This window comes from Lepidochelys olivacea, assembly GCF_965140295.1.
Source record: "Lepidochelys olivacea isolate rLepOli2 genome assembly, chromosome: 1".
In the NCBI taxonomy this organism is placed as follows: domain Eukaryota; kingdom Metazoa; phylum Chordata; order Testudines; family Cheloniidae; genus Lepidochelys; species Lepidochelys olivacea.
The window spans coordinates 87,220,409-87,247,830 of record NC_140411.1 but is presented as its reverse complement, the minus strand read 5'-3'; positions in this window follow the sequence as shown (position 1 = coordinate 87,247,830).

Below are 27,422 nucleotides of genomic sequence, written 5' to 3'. Positions count from 1 at the left end.
ATTCATGAAAACAGGATCTCAAACAGCCTTGGTTGAAAATGGTGCAAAAGGCTTTGGGTAAGACAGATCTAGATAGGTGTTCAGCCTGTTAAATGTAGTCTCTAGAAAGTGTGCACTGATTTTGTTTTATATGTAACCCTTCTGTTTCTATTATCCTTAGGAGAAGGGCCATGCAGGGCTCCCAGGTTCCCAAATGAAGGGTGGGATGGTTGGAGAAAGCACTGCCTGTGGGCCTAATGTACTCTGTGGCCACCTATCAGGCTCAGCCTTCACTCTGGCTTCTGCCTTCCTGCTCCAGCCTGTCCAACACTTTCACATGGATTGCTGAGCTCCCTTTTAACCTTCTTCAACAGTCAGAGTATGCCTGGCAGACCCTGGGGGGCTGGATTATGTGGGTCCAGGGTTGCCTTTGAACTCCTTTGGGCCCAATGTAGTATCTGATATATAATGGTTTGATCTATGTAAGTCTAGAATCTATAGTACTTTATATGTTTTACATAGTTTTAGTTATAAATCCAGATGAAAATGTTAATAAAGATTTTTCTGGAAAAAAGTGTTCTTTTTGAGATAGGTTTGTAAAAAGATGGGTAATTGGCGATAACATCCAATCTACCTAAATATGTGTGTTTAAAAGATGGCAATTTAACATCTATAGTTCTCTAATTTGTTATTTAGACGTAATGTTTGTTATAGAAACAAAATGTAGGCATGCAGTTAGTGCTATTTTTCACCTAGATTTGTTGTATATTGATTTTCCAATACCCACCTCTGTCTTTTCATTGCTCAGCTTTTACTATTTACCAAGGATACCAAACTTGGATCTGGGAAAAAATAGAACCCTGCAAATTTATCTAATCAGATAGGTCCTGATCCTGAAAAAAAGTACTTATGTGGCATAAAGTTAGACACAAATGTTAAAGTTTGCAGGATCAGAGCTGTACTGTTTAATAACAGTACTGCAAACTTTGAGGACTGTAATAAATGAGGTACCTCCAATTACTCCTGAGAAATACTTAAAGGCCAAAGATCACTTTGGATTATATGAATGTTAATTATCTGAACAGTCCAGTGCTAGAGCTATCCTGCGGAAAATTGGCTAATTTAATATACTGATAGAGAAGTAACTAAAGTATATCTAATAGCAGGCTTGCAGAATTTGATATTTATTTTTTTATTATTTTGAAAGACAACATCAATATTTATTTGTAAGCATTTTTTAGATTTTATCAATTAAAATTTTCACAATTGTGGGAAAATTATGGGGGGGTTAGACAATGATTATTTAATGACAGGTGCTGAGGTTCAAAACCTTTATAACCATTAAAACACAAATTGCCAATACCACATGTCAAAATATCCAAATCAATATCCTTAAATCAAACTCTAATAAGTTCCCAAGCAGCAATTGTTCATACTTTGCTTCTCTGTAAATTTTGATTATTATTGATAGCAATATTTTTTCTTCAGTGTGCGTTTATGATGAAATCGACATTTGCCAATAAAAACATAGTGTCAAGTATCAGGGGGTAGCCGTGTTAGTCTGTATCCACAAAAACAACAAGGAGTCTAGTGGCACCTTAAAGACTAACAGATTTATTAGGGAATAAGCTTTTGTGGGTAAAACACCACTTCTTCAGATGCATGGAGTGAAAATTACAGATGCAGGCATTATATAATGACACATGAAGGGAAGGGAGTTACCTCACAAGTGGAGAACCAGTGTTGACAAGGCCAATTCAATCAGGATGGATGTAGTCCACTCCCAATAATAGATAAGGAGGGGTCAATTCCAGGAGAGGCAAAGAGACTTTTGTAATGAGCCAGCCACTCCCAGTCCCTATTCAATCCCAAATTAATGGTGTTAAATTTGAAAATGAATTTTAGTTCTGCTGTTTGTCTCTGAAATCTGTTTCTGAAGTTTTTTTTTGTTCAAGTATAGCTACTTTTAAATCTGTTATAGAATGTCCAGGAAGATTAAAGTGTTCTCCTACTGGCTTTTGTATGTTACCGTTCCTGATGTCTGATTTGTGTCCATTTATTCTTTTACGTAGGGACTGTTCGGTTTGGTCAATGTACATGGCAGCGGGGCACTGCTGGCACATGATGGTATATATAACATTAGTAGATGTGTAAATGAATGAGCCTCTGATGGTGTGGCTGATGTGGTTGGGTCCTCTGATGGTGTCACTAGAGTAGATATGGGGACAGAGTAGGCAACGAGGTTTGCTACAGGGATTAGTTCCTGGGTTAGTGTTTCTGTGGTGTGGTGTGTAGATGCTGGTGAGTATTTGCTTCAGGTTGGGGGGCTATCTGTAAGCGAGGACTGACCTGTCTCGCAAGGTCTGTGAGAGTGAGAGATTGTTTTCCAGGATAGGTTGTAGATCGTTGATAATGTGCTGGAGAGGTTTTAGCTGGGGGCTGTATGTGATGGCCAGTGGTGTTCTGTTATTTTCCTTGTTGGGCCTGTCCTGTAGTAGGTGATTTCTGGGTACCCGTCTCACTCTGTTAATCTGTTTCCTCAATTCCCCAGGTGGGTATTGTAGTTTGAAGAACGCTTGATAAAGATCTTGTAGGTGTTTGTCTGAGGGATTGGAGCAAATTCAGTTGTATCTTACGGCTTGAATGTAGACAATGGATTGTGTGATATGTCCTGGATGGAAGCTGGAGGCATATAGGTAAATATAGCGAACAGTAGGTTTCCGGTATAGGGTGGTGTTTATGTGACCATCACTTATTTGCACTGTAGTGTCCAGGAAGTGGATCTGGTCCTGAGATCAATCAATCACTTGTGTGGAGTGGTCCAGGCTGAGGTTGATGGTGGGTGGAAATTGTTGAAATCCAGATGGAATTCTTTAAGGGCCTCCTTCCCGTCAGTCCATATGATGAAGATGTCATCAATGTAGCACAAGTAGAGGAGGGGAGCTAGGGGCTGAGACCTGAGGAAGCGTTTTTCTAAGTCAGCCATAAAAATGTTGGCATACTGTGGGGCCATGCAGGTACCCATAGCAGTGCCACTGACTTGAAGGTATAAGTCGTCCCGAAATCTGAAATAGTTGTGGGTGAGGACAAAGTCGCCAAGCTCAGCCACCAGGTGTGCCGTGGCCTCACCAGGGATACTGTTCTTGACAGTTTGTAGTCCATCCTCATGTGGAATATTGGTGTAAAGAACTTCTACATCCGTGGTGGCCAGGATGGTATTTTCAGGAAAATCACCAATGCATTGTAGTTTCCTCATTGTAGTTCCCCTGGATGCCCCATCATCTCAGGCATCGGCACTCTTACAGCAGGATTACCTGGCTATTTGGACTCTCTCCTCAGACTCTACGCTACCAGTATTCCTAGCTATCTTCGAGACACCACTGACTTCCTGAGGAAACTACAATGCATTGGTGATCTTCCTGAAAACACCATCCTGGCCACCAGGGATGTAGAAGTGGTGTTTTACCCATGAAAACTTATGCCCTAATAAATACCTGTTAGTCTTTAAGGTGCCACCAAGCTCCTTGTTGTTTTAATAAAAACATAATCCATCAAAATGTAAATTAATTCATACAGCTGAGCCCCATTCTGCTTACATGGTTAAAAACCTCCTTGACTTTGATGAGATCAGAATTGGGTCATAAATAAATTACTTGAAAAGATACAAGGTGGACATTTTTATATTCATTTTTAGTATTGAGTTTTTACAATAATTAATATTGCTTTGCTTAAATACAAATAATATAGGGACTTATTTCATCAATAATATGAACCTGACAAAAATATTTTCCTGAGGTATTACAATGCTTATCTTGTTGTCTATGGCTGTCAGTGAATAACCAGGCACAATTAATAAAGGCACAGTCTCTCACAGCCTGTAAAAGTCGCTCGGGAATGAGCTGCTCTGAAAATTAACTCTGCTCATGGTTATAATTTTAAAAGCATTTTCACCCCCAATATCATCACTTGCAGAACACTGATTCTCCTTGTTAGTTTGAATGATGTAAATTCAGAGTAACTCTGCTGAAATCAATGGATTTACTCCGGATATCTTCTGGTGAAACTCTCAGGAGAATATAACTCTATGACTACATGTTTTATTATCCTTTTGATTTTTTAAAATTGTGCTAAGGATCAAATTCATATCTATTGTAAGCAAGTGCAACTCCAGAGAAACTGGCATAAGAAACCAGTTTGTCCTCATATAACCACATTAGCTAAATTAATTTAGTTGCATGAGGGGTGAATTTGGGTTAAGGGCTTCAGCACATAAAGATAAATACTTAGAAAACTTTATGGACAGAAATCTTTGAATCTGGTTTTCACTCTCCTGTACTTTGCTTAGTCATTTAGTGGGTGTAGAGAGGCAGAGTGTCTTCCCTCTAAGGCTGACAGAAAGGAACCACTCCCTGCCCTTTGGTGGGTAAATCCAGGCTGGGCCTTACCAGAGGCAGAGGGGCAGAAGAGGAAATATTAGGAGGTGGGCCTAAACCTCAGTTGTGCCAGAGCAAGGGAAGGAAGCAGATGCCTCTGTCTCACTGCTGTCTCCTAGACCAGGGACCGAGCCTTGCCAACACCTGCCCCGGAGGAGAGCCCTGAGGGAGAGGAGCTGCTGGGACTGTTGTCAGCTGAATATCCAGAGAAGTTCCTGGGATTGCCGACAGCTGAGTACCCTGAGGAGACTGAGGACCCATGAGCAACAGAGCCCTATGAACAGATAGGGGTAGAAATTAGCCCAAGGAAACCAGCCATTAGTCTGGTTGTGTTACTGAAATCACAGTCAGCGTGTTTTGGTAGGATCCCCACTGACCCAGTGGTGGGACCACCTGCCAATGCAAGGGCCCTTGGCTGGGACCTGGTGGAGTAGAGTGTGTCTGGGTCCCCCTACCCCATGCTGCCAACCTCACCCCTGGGTTGTCAGCCTACCCAGATTAGGCCAAATGGCCTGCACTTGTTTGCTGTCTAACACAGCCAGGAACCTGGAGTGTAGATTGCTAATTGCCCTGCCCAGACGTCTTGAGTATGACTGTGTTTGCTGTCTACCCTAGCCAGAGAGCTGGGCTAACGACTGTTAATTGCCCTGCCCTGTGCCAAGGGGTCAGAGCCCTAGACTCTTTAGTGACACATACCATGCTAATACCTTGTCAATTGGCTATTAGCCACTAGGTGATGTAAAAAGTCTGACAGGGAGGAACCACTTGAAGCCAATACAGTGAGGATGGTAGAATTCACATCCACTTTATTCTCATTCTACACAGATGTAAGTGACTGTACTATGTGTAGGGCACTGAAGAATCAGGCCATTCCCAAATTTAAATAAATAAAAATTGCTTCTCTCCCCAAAAGGAATCATCGGTGAAACTAAACAGGTCTAGCCTTCTCAGTTCAACTGCATTATTTAACACCAGCATCTTTCCCTTCTACCCCTAGGTCCTTAACATCCAAAACACACATCAGTCTCATTTGGAGGAGGAATAGAGTAAGAGAGATGGAGCCGGTCCACCAAGCCAATCCTGCAGCATTTACAGGTGAAGCTTCCTTACCCAACTCCTCTTTCCTTTGACAGCTCTTCCCCATATACAGCACTTTCCCAGCTTCTCTCCCCTTCTACATACATAACACTATAATTATCCCAGCTTCTACATGATCAAGGAAACTTTGGACTTCTGACATGGGATATTTCTGATGTGGGCCTATTGACACCCTATTGTAAGAAACTTGTGCTTGGTTGTCACTGTATCATCCCCATCAACTAAGTGTCTTGGTGTCCATTCAGGCCTGGTATACACTACAGAGTTAGGTCAACACAAGGCAGCTTCTGTTAACCTAACTATGTAAGCTTCTAAAAAAAAAAATTCCCTCCTCTTGACTTAACTACCCTGCTACACCGACTTAATAACTCTACCTCCATGAGAGACATAGAGTCAATATTGATGTAGACACTGAGTTGCTTACATCAACTGTTACTGGCTTTCAGAAGCTGTCCCACACTGCCCAATACTGACAGTACAATTGATAAAAGCATTCCTGGTGAGGACATGCACCACTGACGCAAGGAGCAAAATGTAGAGAAGCACAAACGATATAATAACTGCAGCAGCTGTATGCCAATGTAAGTTAAGTCGATTTAATTTTGTACTGTAGACCTATCCTCAGAATTAACTAAAACTGATCAACATTTTTTTGATGAAGAGGTTTTTCATCTCAAAATGGAGGTTTTCTTCAATTCACAATGAAACATTTCAGGAAAGAAAAAAAAAACACTATTTGTTTTTGTTTTGAAACTGTTTGGAAATGTCCACTTTCTTTCAGTTTTTGCTCCCACTACATAAAAGTCTTAAAATGTAATTAATAAGATAATAAATAATTCATTGATATAGTTTAAATGTAGAGACAGGGTAAAACTTCCTCTCCCCTTTCTTCCAGTAGAAAAAACATATGAAAGGGAAAAATGTTCTTTCCCCACCCTTTTTCTAATTTTTGTTCCCTTCTTCCACCCACCTTTTTCCATTGGAAAGAAAGAGATGGAAAATTAAAAGATAAAGTGGGATTTTTACCATCAAAATAAAAGGAAAACTTTCAAAACGAAAAAAAATAATTTCATTTTTATTTTTTTATCAAAATTGGAAGTTTGCACACATCATTTAAAAGAAAATGAAGCCTTTTAATGTTTTTAAATGAAAAAGTAAATCATTTTCAATCAATTATAGAATTAGTCTGAAATCAGAGTTGTTTTGTCTGGCGTTATTCAGTTGCCCAGATTTACATTCTCTCTCCAATTGCATTTTAAAGAGCTCTGCCTTTAAAACACTAAGAATGACATGGAGACTACAAATCTATAAACCCCACTCAAATGCTTATTAATTACACTCAGCTGTATTTATAATAATAGCTACTTATCCCTTTTGGCTCTCTGCCAAATACTTTATTGGAATAAAACTAATTTTCTTTACTATTCCTTTTAGGTAGTATTAACAACGTTTCTTAGGTTTCTTCTTATAGAAAGCTCTCTATGTTAGATTAAATGTATGTTGAATTATTCCAAATTTTTAAGTGCTACATTAGTATCCAAGGTTTTGTATAGAAACAATGTTGATTAGAGCTGATTTATCATAATAGTTAACCATTTCCTCCATGGAAACAGAACATGGAAGGCTTGGGTGATAGGTATTCATTTCTTCACTTCTTCAATGGCGGGTACAAGCACAAGCAGATAAACTGAAATGTCCAGATTCAATGTGAGGCTTTGAAGACATTATTTTGAATTTTAATCCTTTCAAAAAAATTATGACATAATATGGAGAGGAAAATGGGAGAAATTAATTGTGGAACTCAGAACATGCTGATGACACTTAACTGCAAGCAAGGGAAGAATTTGTCTATAGATTTCAAAATTCTAGGGACTGGATTGTGGCTGGCTGTGTATTGGTATGTAGAAGAGGTACAAGGATTCAACTCTGCACAGGAACCAACTACACTACAGTTGATAAGCAAAGGTACTACTCTGGGCCCTCACAATCACAAAGGATGAGAAGAAGGATGACAGTCATGGTTCCATCCCTCATAGCACCAGCCTGAAAAGCTACATGTCATGGAGGACAGAGCTTTCACTCCAGGGTGAAACAGGGGCACAATTTTTGGTTTAGTTTGCCAGAAATCTTCCAGGGGCTCCCAGTACAGCACAACTCCTTCTCACCAACCATGATGCGGGCTGTGCTATAAAGCTATAATCTGTCTTTAAATAAATTGTATATAAATATCAGAATTCCTGTTAGGGAATGAACTGGGAACAGGTCTGGTTCCTGGTCTGTAGCCTCCCCTAGGTAGGTGCACCCCAGTCCTGAGGTATGGCTGCAGCCTTCTCTTTTTTCTCTTCACAGATATGGGTCTGGGGTCACCTTTAAGTGTGCCTCGTGCCTCTACCCAAGGAAACTGCTTCCTGTGCAGAGAACACAGAGGGTTTATTCCTAGGGAAAACATTTAACATGCAGTCTATTACAGAGGAGTGTCAGAGCACAAACAATATCTATCACAATTCCCAGAGAAATTAGACAGTAACTGAGGCTTTATGGGTCATTGGGGGCTCAGGATAAGGGCAATAGAAAAAGGTATTAGGATAATAAAAGACAAAACAATACATCAACTCTACCCTTCCCAAATGTACAGCCAGTACAGAGCAGTTGGTCCTGCCTCCCAACATCTGCCTATCCAAATAGTGAGTTTAGGCTTAGTGTCTGATGGGTGATGAAATGCTGGAATGGGTAGCCATCTTAAAACAGAAGAGGACCCCCCCCCCAAAAAAAACAACAAAAAACAAAAAAAACCAGAGATATTCTTACAAAGTATTCACACCAAGATTGGTTAGATTGTCCTTGTAGCTCTCTAATCTGGATTCAAATGTGCAGCTGGGCTGTCTCCTGGTAGCCTGATCTTAACTCTCTCCTCAGCCTCCTGGGTTTCTGATCCCTGCTGAGATGACATTGTTCAGTGTCCCAGACATCCCAAAAGGACACAAAAAGTCTTCTCTTAGCTAGGAATGGGAAGGGTAGAAAGGTCTTCCCTGGCTGTGATGCTTCTTTCCCTGGTTCACTACAAACACACCCACCCAAAACCCGAAAGTAAAACAAAACACTTTGTCTTTGAGTTCCAGTTCTGGCAGTCATGGTCACCAGTTCTATCTCTGCCTCTGAGAAATGGAGTCTTGGGCCTTTGTAGCCATTGCTGTTGTAGTCCCGGGGTGAGTCCCATAGAGGCTCAGTATGGTATTTCCGTAATCCCACTGAACGGGGTGCTCCTTAGGATAGCATGCCCTGTTACCAGGTCCTTGGGTATCTAAGTGTTCATTCTTAGCTCCCTTGGGCTGGCCACCCACAGGAAGAAGTGGTGAAAACTTCAGCCTGACCAATCTCCTGCTGTTCTGAAATAGCTTGGTGAACTTGTATATGGTGCAGGTGGCAGACTAAAGAGTAGTATATCCATCACCGTAACATCAATGAGATATAAGGAGAAAGCATGGAGTAGCATTGATGTTGTAACTTAAACCACAGTGATATTTATATTTCTTTAAGATTAGCCAAGTTAATTGTCTTAGTCAGGGTCTAAAAACAAAATTGACAGGGATGTCCTTCATCAGCTAAATTGGCTTCAGTGCCATTCAGGAGATCTTTAGTTGAGGGTTTTAGACTATAGCAAAACAGCTACCGCCTTCAGTCACCTGATACAAGATTGATAGAAAGTGATTCTTTGTTGTATTAGCCTCATGATTTGATTACCTGATTTGCATTAATTTGATTTAATTTTATAACTTAAACTAGTATCACTGTTAACTCTGACTTATTGATTTAATTCCAACTGTGACCTTTATTTGATCATTGCTTTGTGTAATTCCCAGTTAGTTTAGAAATGAGTAGTACTTCAAGCCATAATGATGTTTGTTTGGATTTAATCTTGGCTAGCCTATTCTTTTAAATAATTTAAAACAAAGTACATTAAGTTCAAATAGCAACTATGAGGAACCATGTAAATTAGCAGAGTTACAAAAGGACTCCTTGGCCATCTCTGCCAATTTAAAAACTTTTATCCTTCATACCTTACACAGGAATGAAAGATGCAGAAGAGGTATAAAGGATCCATCCCTGCACAGGGACAAGCCACACTCTAATGGACAAGCAAAGACATTGCTCCAGGCAAGAACCACTATAAAGGGAGGAGAAGATAGTGGAGTCCTGACTCCACTCTTCATAACATCAACCTGAAAAGTTGGTGCAGCACAAGAGGCAGCACATTTAAGGGGACAGAGCTTTTACTCCAAGATGAAATACTAGCATAAATTTTGGCTAAACTAACCAGAATTCCTCCAAGGTCTACCAATACAACATAACTCTTCCTCAGCCCAACAGTGTGGTTTAAAGTTATAATCTGTCTTTAAATAAACTGCATATAAGATCTAGAATTTCCTTCTTTGGGGGATTGAATTCAGATCAGGGTAGGTGCCTGGTCTGTAATCTTCCTTAAATGAGACAGCATGCCCTGCTACAAGATTGTTAGGTATGTTTATTGTCCTACCCAAATTGCTATGGATGAGTACAAAAGAATATTGCAAGTATGTAGGGACAAAAATATAATGGCATACTAAACTGGATTACATTGTTTAGCCACTAGGTGACACTTTGTGCAAAATATCTTATTTAAGCAAACCTCAGTCATACTTTTAAGAATTAAAGTATTTTATGATGAACACATCTGGTGTGTATAAGCAAGCTCTGTATCCAGCCCATATATGTTACAGAGTAAATTAAGAACAGAAATGGAAGGGAAAAAACAGTAACAGAGGTTGCAGACAGAAGGAACAGCAACAAAGGTTACAGGATCTCATCAACATGCCACTGTTCAATGACCCAGGGAACTTCAGCATTGACAAACCTTCACAAGGGAAAGACTGCAAGTAATTTTCCCTCTGTTGATATTCACCCCTTCTTGTCAACTGTTGAGAATGGGCCACAACCACCCTAACTGAACTGGCTTCTTTAGCCCTGACCCCCCCACTTTGTAAGGCAACTCCCATTTTTTCATGTGCTGTATATTTATATTTATACCTGCCTACTTTTTTCACTCCATGCATCTGGTCATAGCCCATGAAAGCTTATGCCCAAATAAATATGTTAGTCTCTAAGGTGCCACAAGGACTCCTCGTTGTTTTTACTCTATAGGAATGATTTTCCCATCAGTTATACACCCACCTTACAGCTCCATCTAGGTTGTAATTCCCTAGTTTGTTCATGAGAAGGTCAAGCAAGACAGTATCAAAAGATTTATTAAAGTCAAGATATATCACTTCTACCACTTCCCTGCTGTCCACAAGGCTTGTTTCCCAGTCAAAGAAAGCTATTAGGTTGGCTTCATATGGTTTATTCTTGACATATCTATGCTGTTACTTATCACCTTATCTTCTAGGTGTCTGTAAATTGGTTAATTTGCTGCATTATCTTTACAGGTACTGAAGTTAAGATGACAGGTCTGTAATTCCTTGGGTTGTCCTTATTCCCCTTTTTATACATTGGTACTATATTTGCCCTTTTCCAGTCCTCTGGAATCTCACCTGTCTTTGACGACTTTTTGAAGATAATCGCTAATGGTTCAGATATTTCCTCATTCCTTGAGTGTTCTAGGTTGTATTGCATCAGGCCCTGGTGACTTGAAAACATCTAACTTGTCCAATTATTTTTTAACTTGCTCTTTTATTTTAGCCTCTGATCCTACCTCATTTTCACTGGCATTTACTAAGTTAGAAATCCAGTTGCTACTAAATATTTTGGTGACCATGAAAGGGTTCTGGCTATGTATGATTCACCCTTCATTACTCAGAGAAAGGTTATTTGTAAAATAGAATGTTATCACAAAAGAATTCAAGAACCAGAGGAAAATGTTGCATGTTTTAGAAAAACTTTGCATAAATTGGCTGAAAACTGATTACTGGAATTGAAAAACGTGAAAATATCAGAGACAGACTGGTTATTGGGTTAACAGATAAAAACCATTCACAGAAGCTACAATTAGAGAGATTTAACCCTTGCTACAGCTATACAGCTAACAAGGCAGTCAGAATTAGTCAAGCTACAGAACAAAAGGCAGGATGAACTTGAAAAGCCTAAAACTAATTTGGAAGTTATCAGAAACTGGTGTTAAAAGTCATCATAAAACCCCTGTGGCAAGGAGAGAGAACTCTCAGGCTAAGAGGGACAAATTCTTGCCTACATGCACAAGGTGTGGAAAAAGTCACATCCCAAGAGATGGTGCACCTCTAGCCAGTGACGCATGGTGTAATGACTGCACAGATGAACATTTTTCAGTTGTTTGCCACAGCAAAAAAGTCAGTGAATTGATTCATATTACAGACAATGAAAAAGGATTGTTTCTTGTGATGACACAGAATCTGCCTGGAGAGTGAAACTGATTTTTATGGCAAGACTATTCACTTTAAAATTCATGCAGGAGCTGATGGTAGAGCCATCTCAGAAGGGACTTACAATCACCTTCAACTCTCCTTTTGTTTCAGAGTAGCAGCCATGTTAGTCTCTATACGCAAAAAGAAAAAGGAGTACTTGTGGCACCTTAGAGACTAACAAATTTGAGCATAAGCTTTCATGAGCTGTACCTCACTTCATCGGATGTATTCAGTGGGAAAACAAACAAACAGTGGGGAGATTTATATACACAGAGAACATGAAACAATGGGTGTTACCATATACAATGTAAGGAGAGTGATCACTTAAGGTGAGCTAATTCCAACAGAAGAGCTGGGGGGGGGACTTTTGTAGTGATAATCAAGGTGGGCCATTTCCAGCAGTTAACAAGAACGTCTGAGGAACAGTCTGTGGGGGGTGAAAATAAACATGAGAAAATAGTTTTACTTTGTGTAATAACCCATCCACTCCCAGTCTCTATTCAAGCCTAAGTTAATTGTATCCAGTTTGCAAATTAATTCCAATTCAGCAGTCTCTTGGTGGAGTCTGTTTGAGGTTTTTTGTTGAAGAATTGCCACTTTTGGGTCAGTAATCGAGTGACCAAAGAGATTGAAGTGTTCAACTGGTTATAATTCTTGATGTCTGATTTGTGTCCATTTATTCTATTATGTAGAGACTGTCCAGTTTGACCAATGTACATGGCAGACGGGCATTGCTGGCACATGATGGCATATATCACATTGGTGGATGTGCAAGTGAACAAGCCTCTGATAGTGTGGCTGATGTGATTAGGCCCTATGATGGTGTCCCCTGAATAGATATGTGGGCACAGTTAGCAATGGGTTTTGTTGCAAGGATAGGTTCCTGGGATAGTGGTTCTGTTGTGTGGTATGTGGTTGCTGGTGAGTATTTGCTTCAGGTTGGGGGGCTGTCTGTAAGCAAGGACTGGCCTGTCTCCCAAGATTTGTGAGTGATGGGTCGTCCTTCAGGATAGGTTGTAGATCCTTGATAATGTGTTGGAGAGGTTTTAGTTGGTGGCTGAAGGTGATGGCTAGTGGCGTTCTGTTATTTTCTTTGTTGGGCCTGTCCTGTAGTAGGCGACTTCTGGGTACTCTTCTGGCTCTGTCAATCTGTTTCTTCATTTCAGCAGGTGGGTACTGTAGTTGTAAGAATGCTTGATAGAGATCTTGTTGGCGTTTGTCTCTGTCTGAGGGGCTGGAGCAAATGCGGTTGTATCGTAGAGCTTGGCTGTAGACAATGGATCGTGTGGTGTGGTCTGGGTGAAAGCTGGAGGCATGTAGGTAGGAATAGTGGACAGTAGGTTTCCGGTATAGGGTGGTGTTTATGTGACCTTCGCTTTTTTGTACTGTAGTGTCCAGGAAGTAGATCTCTTGTGTGGACTGGACCAGGCTGAGGTTGATGGTGGGATGGAAATTGTTGAAATCATGGTGGAATTCCTCAAGGGCTTCTTTTCCATGGGTACAGATGATGATGTCATCAATGTAGCGCAAGTAGAGTAGGGGCGTTAGGGGACGAGAGCTGAGGAAGCGTTGTTCTAAGTCAGCCATAAAAATATTGGCATATTGTGGGGCCATGTGGGTACCCATAGCAGTGCTGGTGATTTGAAGGTATACATTGTCCCCAGATGTGAAATAGTTATGGGTGAGGACAAAGTCACAAAGTTCAGCCACCAGGTTTGCCGTGACATTATCTGGGATACTGTTCCTGACGGCTTGTAGTCCATCTTTGTGTGGAATGTTGGTGTAGAGGGCTTCTACGTCCATAGTGGCCAGGATGGTGTTTTGAGGAAGATCACCGATGGATTGTAGTTTCCTCAGGAAGTCAGTGGTGTCTCGAAGGTAGCTGGGAGTGCTGGTAGCGTAGGGCCTGAGGAGGGAGTCTACATAGCCAGACAATCCTGCTGTCAGGGTGCCAATGCCTGAGATGATGGGGTGTCCAGGATTTCGAGGTTTATGGATCTTCTGTAGCAGATAGGCAACAAAAGGATGTTCAAAAGGTATTCTGACATTGCCTCCAGGGCTAGTCAGAGCTTTCTAAATTGCATAAGCCAGTTCATCACAGAAAAAAAAATGTACAAAGACTAAAGCTATGCATTCAGAATGCGTGTGATCAAAGGATCAAAGACCAACAGCTTTCTCAGCTGCAGCATAGCAGCCACAATGAGCTTAGAGAAAAGGTAGAAGAACTTGAAGGTTTTGTTGATATTGGACTTTTGAAGAGATTTAGTACCAATTGTTTTAAGACACAATGCTGAACCATACAGTGTACAAACACCTCTACCAAAGAGACCTTGGAAGAGATTAGGTGCAGATTTATGTGAATTCAGAGGACATCATTGGTCATAATGCACTTTTTCCCCCAGGTATATAGATATAATGTACTTGAAAAACATAACATGTTGCAGTGTTATTAAGAAACTGAAGTGCACTTTTGCTCACTTCGGTATTGCAGAGCAACTAGTGATGGATAACAGACCACAACTGAGTGCAGCAGGATTTAAGTCATTCCAAACAAGATATGATTTTGATCATATTATTAGCAACCCACAATATCCACAAGTGAATGGAGAGGTTGAGAGAGCAGTACAGTCTGCCAAGAAAATCCCTGCATTATGAAGATCCATTCCTTGCTCTTCTGAGTTATAGACAGACACCAAGAACAACTACTGGATATAGTTGTGTGGTCATCAATATAGTCATCACAACTCCTGTTGGCAAGACAACTCAGATTATTTTCCCAAAGTTGGAACAGTAATTCTATCTCCAAAATGGGCAGACATGAAGAGAGTAACCAAATCAGATAAGAAGGCTAAAAGAGCTTATGAACAATTTTACAACAGATATCATTCAGTCAGAAAACTACCAGGTCTAGAATCTGGTGACTGTGTTCATGTCTAACTGGATAAAGAAAAGGAGGGGGCAACTCCAGCTGTCATGAAGAAAAAGAATTCAGCACCCAAATCACGTGGCTGAGACCAACAGGGTTTAGTTCAACAGCAACCATTGACATTTAGTTTGTTCCTCAGAAAGAACAGTGAAAACTATACAAATTACAGGTGCAGAACATGACAATGACTCAAGGATTCCAAACTGACCAAGCCAGCCATTGCAACTAATAGGCAGCCAGGTGACCAAGTTGTTATGCATTGTGTAATTAGAAAACCAGTATGTGTCAGACACTTAACAGACCGATATGTACTGAACTTAAAAAAGAGTTCAATAAAAGATTATCTCGCCCTTGTCTCTCTAATATGCTGGGACCAACATGGCTACAACAACACTGCATACCATAAAGAGCAAAGTAAAAATAAGAAAAATCAAAACCTAGCTGGGAAGGAAAAAAAAATAAAGTCAGAAAAAATGAAAAAGTGTAAGGTCATATTATTCTGTGCATACACCATTGCCATGCAGAGGGGAAAAAACTCTTCAAGCTTCCTCTTGCAGTCTCTCTTATCCATTCTTCCACTGGGGAGAGGCATTTGTCTTCAAGGAAGAGGCAGAAAATTTGACCTCTATAACCACTGATGCTTCCAAGAGCTGGAGAGACACAGTACACCGTGGCAGTAGGCACCAAACCTCTTCACTGGAAAAGATACAGATGAGTTGGGAGCCAAATCCTGGACAGCAGGCTCCTGCTGGGATTGTGTTGCCAGGACCTGCCCTCATATCTGCTGGATGTGCTCCATAACCTATACAGATGATGTTTTCTTGTGTTATATAGAAATGTGTAGAAACGTAAGTACACCCAAATACCTATTTCCTAAGAATAGGCTTGACAATAGCCAAGAAAGGCCTGATAAAACATGAGTAAAGTGAAGTGAGACAATTCAGAGGCAAGTTACAGATAGGTACAGGCATAACCCCAGGTCATGTTGTAAAAATCTATTGGTTCTAATGTGCTTTTTTTCAGCATTTTACATAAAACGTTAATGTTCTGTAAATGCTATCTATATTGATAGTTATTGGTATGGCATTTACACAAATGTTAATTAAGATGAGGCTTAAATAGCCTTTGAGAAAGTAGGCAATAGTTAATCATGGTAGCAGAAATATTGATATAGTAAAAGGTAGATTTATTGTTAATTAAGTAAGTATTATTACAACTGATTTTAAAAAGGGTAGCACACTAATTTTAGATTAGGCACACCCATCTACCATTAGAGAAAGGGTTATACCCATTCTTCTCATCTAGGGACTGAGCATATTGTAATTGCTGTTTGCTCTAACTATTTTATTCTAAATAAAGTATTTATTTTGTCACTTGTCATTCATAGTCCTCCACTAAATTTAAACATGTGTGACTGCCCTGGAGGCTTGAACCTAAAACAATTCAGTTATTTTCAAACTAAGGATTAAAACCTATTAATTGGGAATATGTAAAACAAAGGTTACAGCTCATGGATGTGAGTTTTTAAAATCACAAGCTCTAGAATATACCATACACAGCATGACCCGATACATGAATAATCACAATGTAGGGGGAAAGATGGACAAGTTAATGCTGACGAGTTCCCCACAAGCATCCTAAACCTTGCAGAAACTCCATACTGGGGTCTTCTGAATGATGGAAGCATGCATATTGATAGCGTTACTGATGCCATGACGTTAACACTTCCTCTTCTGCCTTGCTGAGACCTGGATCCAACCTCCATACTCACAGAAGTGGAGAGCATGAAAAAGCCTTTTGTACTGAGGGTGTTTCAGTATCATAGTAATATTCTTATCAGTCGGGTCTTTTGTGGAACATTTTCCCCTAGTGAACCAATCTGGACATACTAGCCACTAACCGAAAGCTGTCATCTGTAGATGACAAAAGTTATCTTTAGCTAACACGTGAATAGGCCCCGAATGGGGAATCAAGAAATATGCATTCTATTCCCAGCTGTTCCACTGACCTGCTGTGTGACCCTGGGAAAGTCACTTCCTCTCTATTCCCCCCAGGGGGGCATGTAGGAATTTGCGGGGGGGGGGGGGGCATATGGTAGGGCCCATCCAGCCCCTGCTGGGGGCTGGGAAGGGAAGGCCATCCTTCTGCAGTTCTGCTCCACCACCTGTTCCACCCCCAGCCCAGCTCTGCCTTCCCCAGCCCAGCTCTGCCTTCCCCAGCCCAGCTTCATTCCCTCTCGACCCCCAGGCCAGCTCCTCCCCCAGCTCCTCCTTCAGCCCCAGCTCTTCTGATGAGCCCACTGTGCAGCAATGGAGAGGGGGCACAGACAGATACCACTGTGGGGGGAACAGCTGGAAAATGTTGGCACCACTGGGGTAATTAATTGGGCACTGGGTGTGAAATTTAGCCCAGTGTCTTACTTTCATTGAATTTGGAAGTTTGTCCTCGATCCATAAAGAGCATTTGATATTCCTCAAGCACATAGATTAAGTTCTTTGGAACTCTTCCAGATTTCTATTTGGCCTTTTATTAGGTATATTTTGCAAGTACCCCTTTGTGAGAATATGATATCTTGTTGAATCTCATTTCTTGCTGTATGGCTTTGTGGTTCATTCCTCCAGGGATAATCCTTGGTTGTTTCTCTGTGTAACATTTTGAACTTCAGTAATTTTATCTTTGTGTTGAATAGTATTCACCATTGTTTAAGCTCCTTTGAGTAAAATCATTTTGTCTTTAATGCCAGAGGATATTTCCCCATCTGGTTACACATGTTCTTTGGTCTAGAGACTATCCTATGTGCACTTCCCTTTTCTGGAAGTTAGAATATTAATAGGCATTAAACTCACATATCACATATTTGACTCGTGAAATCAGGCAGCTTATGCAGAAATAAGAATGCCTTTGAGATCTTCATTCAAAATAATTTACTTCAGTCATCGGCTTGACCATGCTGCTCCCGTTTATGTCAATGGCAAACAATCCATTTGATGTCAACGTTGCAGTATCAGGCCTGAGGACAGGTAACAATTTTTAAAAAATGTAAATATCATAACACAAACATTCATCAATGACTACGTATAAGTATAACTAAGGACAGACTTTCATATTTGTGCTGCCACTCTGAGATGTGCTACATCAACAGTACTCACTGTTGAGTGTATTGGGGACTTATATCCATTTCATAGCTGTCTTTCATTCTATGAGTGTATATTTTTTGGATCTTGATATAAACATTGTTTTGAGTAGTGCTAGGTTTATTTGCCCCAGTGGCTTATCCCTTAAAGTTAAGTTATTGCAAATAAAAGCAGTCATCATACAGATAAAAAAAAATGTCATAAGGCTGAAGTCATACTTTTTATAATGCTTCATTTTTATTACAGAACAAAAGTGCAGAAGTATCTCACTCTGTGGATTCAAATCTCCTCACAATCTGACTCTTTCAAAGACAACTAGCAAGTAAAAATGTCAGGTTAAAATAGAATGAATCGGTCACAATTTATACTTAGAGTCATTAAGTGCAGAGCCTACAATTGGCACATCAGTTTAATACCATCATTTTTAGTGGATAAACTGACCAGCCACACTAGTCACACTTAATGACTGAAAAAGTGAAGTTATCAAACAAAATATACCTCAAGCTCCCATGACATGTTTTCCATATTGTAAAACAAATATTTTAAAATCATGAAATTTTGCAGGGCAGCAAGTATTTCCTGATCATGCCTGTCATAATTAATCGCTATATACGGCAAAATCTTGACCCTTTTGAATTGAACTCCCATTGACTTCAGTGTCGCCAGGATTTCACTGACAGGGCCAAATCCTAATCCCATCGTAATCAATGGATCAAATTCATACTTGGCATTAGCAGAAACAAATCAATTGGCTTTCCTTTGATGGACAAAACTTCATTCGGCTTTTAGGCATTTTGCAATTAATTTATGGGGAGTGGACTGGGTCCTTATAGCACTCCTGTGGAGAATGAGGGAGATATCTGTCTAATTTTTTTCTAAATATTGGGCATACCTCAGTTTACCATCTTGATATTATTGGGTCTGTCTACATGACATTAAATCAAGAGAAGGAAGAACAGGTGGGAAACGAAATAATGGCCAAAGACAAGACATCTTTGGGTAGATAACTTCAAGTGTGTTGAGAACGATGGCTCAGTCATTAATTGGGAAGAGGCTATTTCTAGGCACCAGCCAAAAGTTACATAGCTTGTTTGCCAAGCTGAATGCCTGTAGCTGAAGAGTTACAAATCACTTTCTAGAAGGCATGAGGTGTTCAGTTGTGGGGGGGAGGGGGTTGTTTGCAGAGAACAGAAAAGACTGAGGCACAGTCTCTGTTTGAAGGGTCTGGAGTAGTTAGTCTTATCCAAGGCTGGAGAAAAATGATAAACTTTAGGCAAGACCCTGGCATGTAGAATTTGTGTTGTTCTAATCCTTTTCTTTTAGTGCTATGTATATTTGGGTCTATGTAGTTGTTTTGAATCACTTTAATCAGCTACTGGTCAGAGGGCCCAGAAGAAAGTTTCTTGCCGATGCCAAATACAACTGGGCCTGTTGACTTATCGCAATTGATAAACAAGAGTCTCTTGCCCAAAGACCAATCTCAGAGTGGTAGGGACCACATGGTTCCACCAGAGGAGGGTGATGGTAGTGAAACGTGTCACCTGAGTGCAGTCAAGAGGAACTGTAAAGGGGTCTAAGGCACAGCTCACCGTGTAAGCATAACATCCAAACTGAAAACTTTCCTAAGGGGAGTTAATGTCCAAAGTGTGTTTCATTGGAGTCTAGCTAATTCCCCAAAACATTACTACGTTTTCTTTACTAAAAATCTACATCTTTAAAAAAAACCCAATATTACAATGTCTGGAAATAGTTAAAAAATCCATGAGAGATCATACTGAGAGAGCATAGAATTATAGAAATGTAGGGCTAGAAGGGACTTCAAGAAGACATCTAGTCTATTTCTCTGTACTGCGGCAAGGTTAAGTATACCACATTTTAGAATTCAACCAAGTCACTGCATTAACACCCATACTCGTGAAGATTGCCATGGGATTTTTAATACCAACAAGAGTTCAGGACTTCTGTTTTGTCATTTGAAAACTGTGCAGTTACCATATAGCTTCATTTTAAATACAACAGATGGGAAAGATTACTTGCACATCTTATGTATTATTTGCAAAGCCTTATATTTTCTTTCAATTTAAACAGTCTTATGAATGACACCAGCCAACTATATGTATCGTTTCTTAATGTATACTGAATACAAACATCAGAGTTAAGCATGTTATGTAGTCTCAGAGATTACAGTAAAAAATGTTAAAATAAAAACAAAAAATGGAGTCCTCAGCAGAGGCAGTGCTAGCCCACCGGGGGCCCTCAACAGGAATATTCCCCCACCCCCACACACAACGCATACCAAAAAAATTGAATAGGGGGCCCTGCTTGAGCGGCTCAGGGCCCGAAGCAATTGTTTAGTCAGCTTGTGCCTAGTGCTGGCTCTAGTCCTCACCTTAAGGTTTTCCTTCAGTCTAGGTTTTTTTTCTTTCCACTGAAATATTTCAGAGTGACATTAGTTAGCAGCACACATACCCTCCCTCACTCCCCCACACATTAAATTAGAAACAGAAGGGCACCTCTTCCAAACATTCAAAGACAAACAAACTTGCTTGATTCTCCTCAGACTTTTACTGGTCTAAATCAGGAGTACCTCTGATGGAGTCAGTGAGATTACACTACATAGAAGTATGTGAGAGGAGGATGAGGATCCCTATTCTGATGTCATTTGGAGCTTGTTTTAGCTATTTCTTTAAAGTATGGGAAAAGAAGGTGTTAATAGCTGCTTGGATATCATGAGGCACATGTTTGTTTTGTGGAAAATACAAGTTGTATTTATGTTCTGTGAAGTAGGCTCCTAATTGTAACAATATCTTACAGCCAGATTCCTTAGTAGATGAAGCTCCATTTACTTCAATGGAGATAAGCCAATTTGAACCAAATGAGAATCTGGTGCTTAATTTTCATCCAAATGAATTTCATTCTGTGATGCTTTAGGGATCATCCAAACCACTAAGCAACTCTGGGTACCTTAAATACTATGCTGCTGTGTCTCACAGCCCTGAAACCAACAGACAGCAGACAAGCATGCAGGTCACACCCTGGTTTCCAGTAACCATCCAGGTTTCAGAGTAACAGCCGTGTTAGTCTGTCTTCGCAAAAAGAAAAGGAGTACTTGTGGCACCTTAGAGACGAACCAATTTATTTGAGCATGAGCTTTCGTGAGCTACAGCTCACTTCATCGGATGCATACCGTGGAAACTGCAGAAGACATTATATACACACAGAGACCATGAAACAATACCTCCTCCCACCCCACTGTCCTGCTGGTAATAGCTTATCTAAAGTGATCATCAAGTTGGGCCATTTCCAGCACAAATCCAGGTTTCTCACCCCCCCCCACACACACACACACAAACTCACTCTCCTGCTGGTAATAGCCCATCCAAAGTGACCACTCTCTTCACAATGTGTGTGATAATCAAGGTGGGCCATTTCCAGCACAAATCCAGGTTCTTTCACCCCACCACACACCATCCAGTTACTTTTTTCAGGATGACACCAACATGCACCCAGTCCATATTTCCCACCAATAATCTGCCCTGTGATGTTCTGCATTCTTCTGGAATGCTCCCAGACATTGTTAAACTTGTTGCTTCTTTAAAAAGACAATAAACTGCATCTTGTTACATTTAACTGGAGTTTGACAAACTCTTATTTCAATCAAAGAATTTAATTGGTTTATGGCAAAAGTAAACCAAGTTTATTTAACAAAAAGGCAAAGGTTAAAGTTATTCCAAGTACAAGGAATACAAATAAAAGGGTTACAAGTAAACAAAGGTGAAAATATGCTTCTAGGACTAAAAAATAATTTCAGCAAATTACAATCTTTGCCTAAGCAGGTTACTCACCTAAAGGCAGCTCCCAGAGATTTCAGTCTTCTTGTCTGAAGGATCCAGTGTTCTATAATTTGAAGACCTCTGTCCCCTTGCACCCCTCAAGAGATAGATACACAGATGGTTTTAAATTGATGTCTATCAATTTACCTTGGAGACACATTCAAGCAGACAGAACCACATTCTTTTGTCCAGGGTTGGGTACCTTATGTCCTTCCTGGAGTGCATTTTAAATATATAATTTCAGCACACATCTATAATTCTTTGTACACAGCCGCGTGATGAGTTTTCCAATCATATATTACATGCCACCTTTTGTGTTTATATATATGTGGGGGGGAGAGGGGGGACAGGACTACACTGTAAAAATGAAAATATTAGAGGCACCAAGGGTCTGATTCTCCAATTCCTCACCCCGTACCTTGTGTAGTCATTTATATCTGTGCAAAGTTTGTGTTAGACACTACCATTGGTGTTGGTGGAGAATTCTGACTGGGTGCTTTTTTATACACACTTAGCACAGTTGCAGAAGACTACAAGAGTTACAAAGCAGTAGACAAGCAGGCCCAACATTTCCTAATTATTGTTTGATATCCATTTCTTCTGTACATAATAACAAACAGTACAGACATTAAAATTCCTGTACCCTCATGAATAGAAATTTTGTTCTGTGACCACTTTCCCTGTATTAAAGGGTCTATGATCTTGTACTCAGTGGAAGGGACTGTGTGTTTTCTCATTCCCATTCTCAATGGGCTCCTACTGAAGAGTTTGGATTATGCTCACAAGTGTGGACTTTCAATTGTCTAGTTTTATTTCAGCATCATTTACACCATGTCACATGGTATATCTCAACATGTGGATCATGCAGACAGGAGTGTAAGGAGTGCATTCTTTCATTTCCAAATGTTCACCACTGTGTGGCTGTGTGAATGGGTCTGATTCCACTGATGAGCACTGCATAGCTCTTCTGCAATAAAAAAAGTCCTTTCAAATGTAAGTTTCAGCCTCAGGCTTTTTATTTTCCTGTATGCAAGGACTGTCCTTTGTAGTAATGCTTCCCCACTTGGGACTGTGTGGCTAGGTCAGCTTTATAATGTTTGTTAAAAAGCAAGTGGTATGGTGTTCAAATATAAAATGGATTGAAAAGGGTGGGGTCTCACTGACAGGCAAGGTTTAAGTGAATTGAATGCTCACAAACAGTGCTGGAATGACACCTTTGGAAGATAAAGTCATGCTCAAGAGGAAAACTACTGCATTTGGCAGAAGCAGCACAAAATTTCACACGCTGCTGCAGCCAATGTGCCTCCAACCTGGCATGCAGGGACAATCTCTAGAGGCGGAAGGATTGTTCAGTTTCCATGCCAGTTCAGTCAGTGGCTTCTGAGAATGCTGAAATCAGCATGTCACAATATGTTCACCGCATTGTGTGGACTGGATATGTTCCTTTTTAGGCTAGGATATTATTTAAAAGTAATTTTACTGGTTACTTTTCTTACTGTCACAATCTTTACTTGATTTGGGATTTTGTTGCCAAGGACTCTTTCACTTGATATATACCAAATGAAAACATTTTTAACATGTATTAAAAGACACAAAAGAAACAACATTCTTTCAAAAGATAAAAATTTCAAGTAAATCCTTATTTTAACTATCCACTTTGACCAAGATCATGCCAGTGGCAGAAGGCCAGGGGCTCACTGGTATCAGATAATGAGTTTCAGCTTGCCCGATGAATTCATTGTACCCCAACCCATTGTGGTTGTAATCTATATCTAAAGGGTGTCATGTAAGATCTCTAGAAAACTAATAACTCACTGATCATTAATATTCTTAAATAGTATATGTGCAGGGTGTGTACAAAAAGTTATGAATATGCTTTGAAATAAGATTTAGAATATGTTTGGCAAGCAATTCATAAACATTCTGCCTTAGACAAAGAAGTACATATTTGATTCTCTGACCAGACCAGTCTTCATGCAAAGACGATGAAGGTCTATTTTTATATATTAGGTAAACAAAGTTAAGATGCCAACAAGTGGGGGAGGAGACAGCATGGTGTCTAAACTCAGCAGGAGAGAGAATCTTGGTTTAGGTTTTACTTTTCAAAGAATACATTGCAAAAGTTTACTAGTCTATAAAGCCAGAGGTGGTGGGGAGGAAAAGGGGAGTTAACCTCACATAAGCAATCAAATCAACTGATTGTATACAATATTACTTTAATATAAAATTGTATTGTGCATGGTCTGTTATGAAAGCCTTGATATGCTGCTGATTAATATAATTGTGAATTGTATACATTAACACTATGAAAAGAATTATGAATACTCAGTGATATGCTTTACAGTCTGTGATGCAAACAAAGGGAGAAACAGATGTTTCCCAGATCGGAGGTAATGTCACAGATAACTACCTGCCTCCAAAGAAATTGAGCAAGGTATGACCAAAACCAGTGGAGACTCCATTTACATAGAAATTAGCACACTAGAGGAAGGAAGAATAGCATGAGGTCATCCTGCCTTTTGAAGCAAGGTTAATGAACTTTGTGAAAAATGAAAAGGAGTACTTGTGGCACCTTAGAGACTAACCAATTTATTTGAGCATAAGCTTTTGTGAGCTACAGCTCACTTCATCGGATGTATACTGTGGAAAGTATAGACGATCTTTTTATACACAAAGCATAAAAAATGGGTGTTTACCACTACAAAAGGTTTTCTCTCCCCCCCTTCCCCTCCCCACACCATACTCTCCTGCTGGTAATAGCTTATCTAAAGTGATCACTCTCCTTACAATGTGTATGATAATCAAGGTGGGTCATTTCCAGCACAAATCCAGGGTTTAATAAGAATGTCTGAGGCCGGGTGGATAGGAAAAAAACAAGGGGAAATAGGCTTGAATAGAGACTGGGGGTGGCTAAGTCATTACGCAAAGTAACCTATTTCCCCTTGTTTTTTCCTACCCCCTCCCCCAATGTTCTTGTTAAACCCTGGATTTGTGCTGGAAATGCCCCACCTTGATTATCATACACATTGTAAGGAGAGTGATCTCTTTAGATAAGCTATTACCAGCAGGAGAGTGGGGTGGGGGGAGAGAAAACCTTTTGTAGTGGTAAACACCCATTTTTTCATGCTTTGTGTGTATAAAAAGTTCTATACTTTCCACAGTATGCATCCGATGAAGTGAGCTGTAGCTCACGAAAACCTATGCTCAAATAAATTGGTTAGTCTCTCAGGTGCCACAAGTACTCCTTTTCTTTTTGCGAATACAGATTAACACGGCTTTTACTCTGAAATTTGTGAAAAATGCTGTTAATAATTTTACTGGATTGCAAAGGGAGAGTCAGACAATTGTTATCCATGACTTGACAGATGCAAGGAAACAGTTCTTGCAACCTGAGAAAGATGGGTCATTTGAGCAAGGGGGTGGGTCGGGTTTGAAGTCTGTAGGAACTGAATATATGTGACAAAAACATCTTGAACAAAGCCTGTACCTTGCTAGGGTTAAGTTTTAGACTTTTAGATGTGAGTTTTCACTTTTATTTGCTTTCTACCCTTTCTAACTGTTCCTTTTAGTTGGCATCACTTAACTTATGTCCTATTGTTAAAAGTTGTGTTATTTTTTCTATAAACCAGATCAATGCTATGTTTAAAGGGAAGGGTGCATTTATTCTAGTGAAGTTCTTGGTCTATAAGGTGCTTTTTTGTGTCTTTAGAGGAACAAAACTTATTTCTCTGAACGGTCCAGGCAAGGGCTAGAGTTCACAGAGCACAGGGTTTTGGGGAAATAGGAGTGGGTTGGAGTCACCCTACAAGTAGTAGCAAAGGCTGGTGGAAGCCACAATGGGTCTGTGAGGTTTTAGACACGCTGCTGGCATCAGAGCTGCTGAACCAGGGCTGACTAGCACACAGATACTCAGGGTGTGATCTGCATGCTTGTAGGCTAGTTGTAAGCAACCCAACTGGAGAGCTACAGTAGCAAAGCTTTGTGAGGCACCTAGAGTTTCAGGGAAAGTCATGATGCTGCCCCTTACTGATCTGGATTGAACCCTGTGACACCTGTTTGCCCTGATTTGCTTAGGGCTTGCTGGGGCTGGACACATGACCATTATTAATTTTGCAGGTACGAGCGCTCGCAGCTCCCAGTGGCCACGGTTCACCATTCCCAGCCAATGGGAACTACGGGAAGTGGTTGCCTGGCCTGTGCCGCTTCCCACAGCTCCCATGGGACAGGAACTGTGAACCGCGGTCACTGGAACCTGCGAGCGGCTCTCCCTTTGGATGCTCAGTTAAACAAAGCATCTTGCAGCCTGCCAGGGGCTTACTCTGAACAAGCTGCAAACCAAATTTGGGAACCCCTGCTTTAAGATAAGCAACTTGTTGGGAGCACAACCGGCCTTTTGCGGGGCTTGTTTCAACCCAGTTTCCTGATTTTTTTGTAATACCCTATTTAATACTTTAATTTTATTTATTGTTTGACTGTAAAATCTCACTTTTATTCAGGCATTTCATTCCACATCTTGACTACATGAACATGACAAATAGGGCTATTATTTCAGCCCTTGGGAAACCTGGAAAAACATAACTGCTTCCCTTGAAAGGTAAAGCAAATTTGGTAATAGCTGTCATGGTGCAAAGGGATAGGAAAGAAAGCACTGGCTAAATTCAAAATAGAAAGCCACTGAGCCCCTCCTACAATGGAGGCCATCACCTCCTGATACTTAACCACAATGGAGGCCATCAGTGGTTTATCCAATTAAGGGAGCAAAATTCCACTACCAGCCATCAAATCTTGCCTTTACTTTTAAGGACTGGCCAGAAGGCAGCGTTATTGGGCTTGACATTAAAACCCCTGGCTTAAAAGCCCATCAATTGTTTTTTTTAGGCTGACTTTTGCCTTCTCTGGTTACCTATACTGCTTCTGGGGTGGGGGGTTCAGGGTCTATAACTGGGATCTTTGCTTTAGTTATACCTCATTTTATTGTATTTTTGACCCACACTTTTTTTTTTTTTGCAATTGTGAGAACTTCTGGGGGGCTACATGGGCCACTCCAGTTCTTCTGAAGCTTTAGCCCATAGCTTTCTGAAATCTCCACTGGCTTTAGGGTGTGCCAGGAGGAATTTTTTATAGGACCCTGTTAACAAAATTAACAAACTTTTTTTTTTAATACATTGAGTATTTCTAAAAATGTAATAAGCCAAATTCCAAATTGCCTTTTTTTTTCTTTTTTTTTTTTTAAGATTTGATATGGAGTGTTCCTGAAAAAGGGAACAACACTTTGTGCCTTATTAAACCTTTGTAAGGTTTTAACTTTAGCCGGAGATTCAAATGTGTTTTTATTCTGGATCCTTATCAAGGAATATGTGGAACCTATAGTTAACCAAAAATTGTCCTAACAGCCTTCTTTTAAACTCCACAGAAACAGTGAACTTCTTCCACCTATCCTTGTGCAAATCAGGAGACCTAGGGGGTGCCTGGCCTCCCTAAGGGAGGAAATGGCAGGTGTACTCTGGGTTTCCCCTTCATGCTCAGCCAGCCTTAACAAGATTTTCAGGGTGGACAAGTCTTAGGAGCAGTCTTCAAGTTTTAACCTACCAGGGACTAGGGGCTCT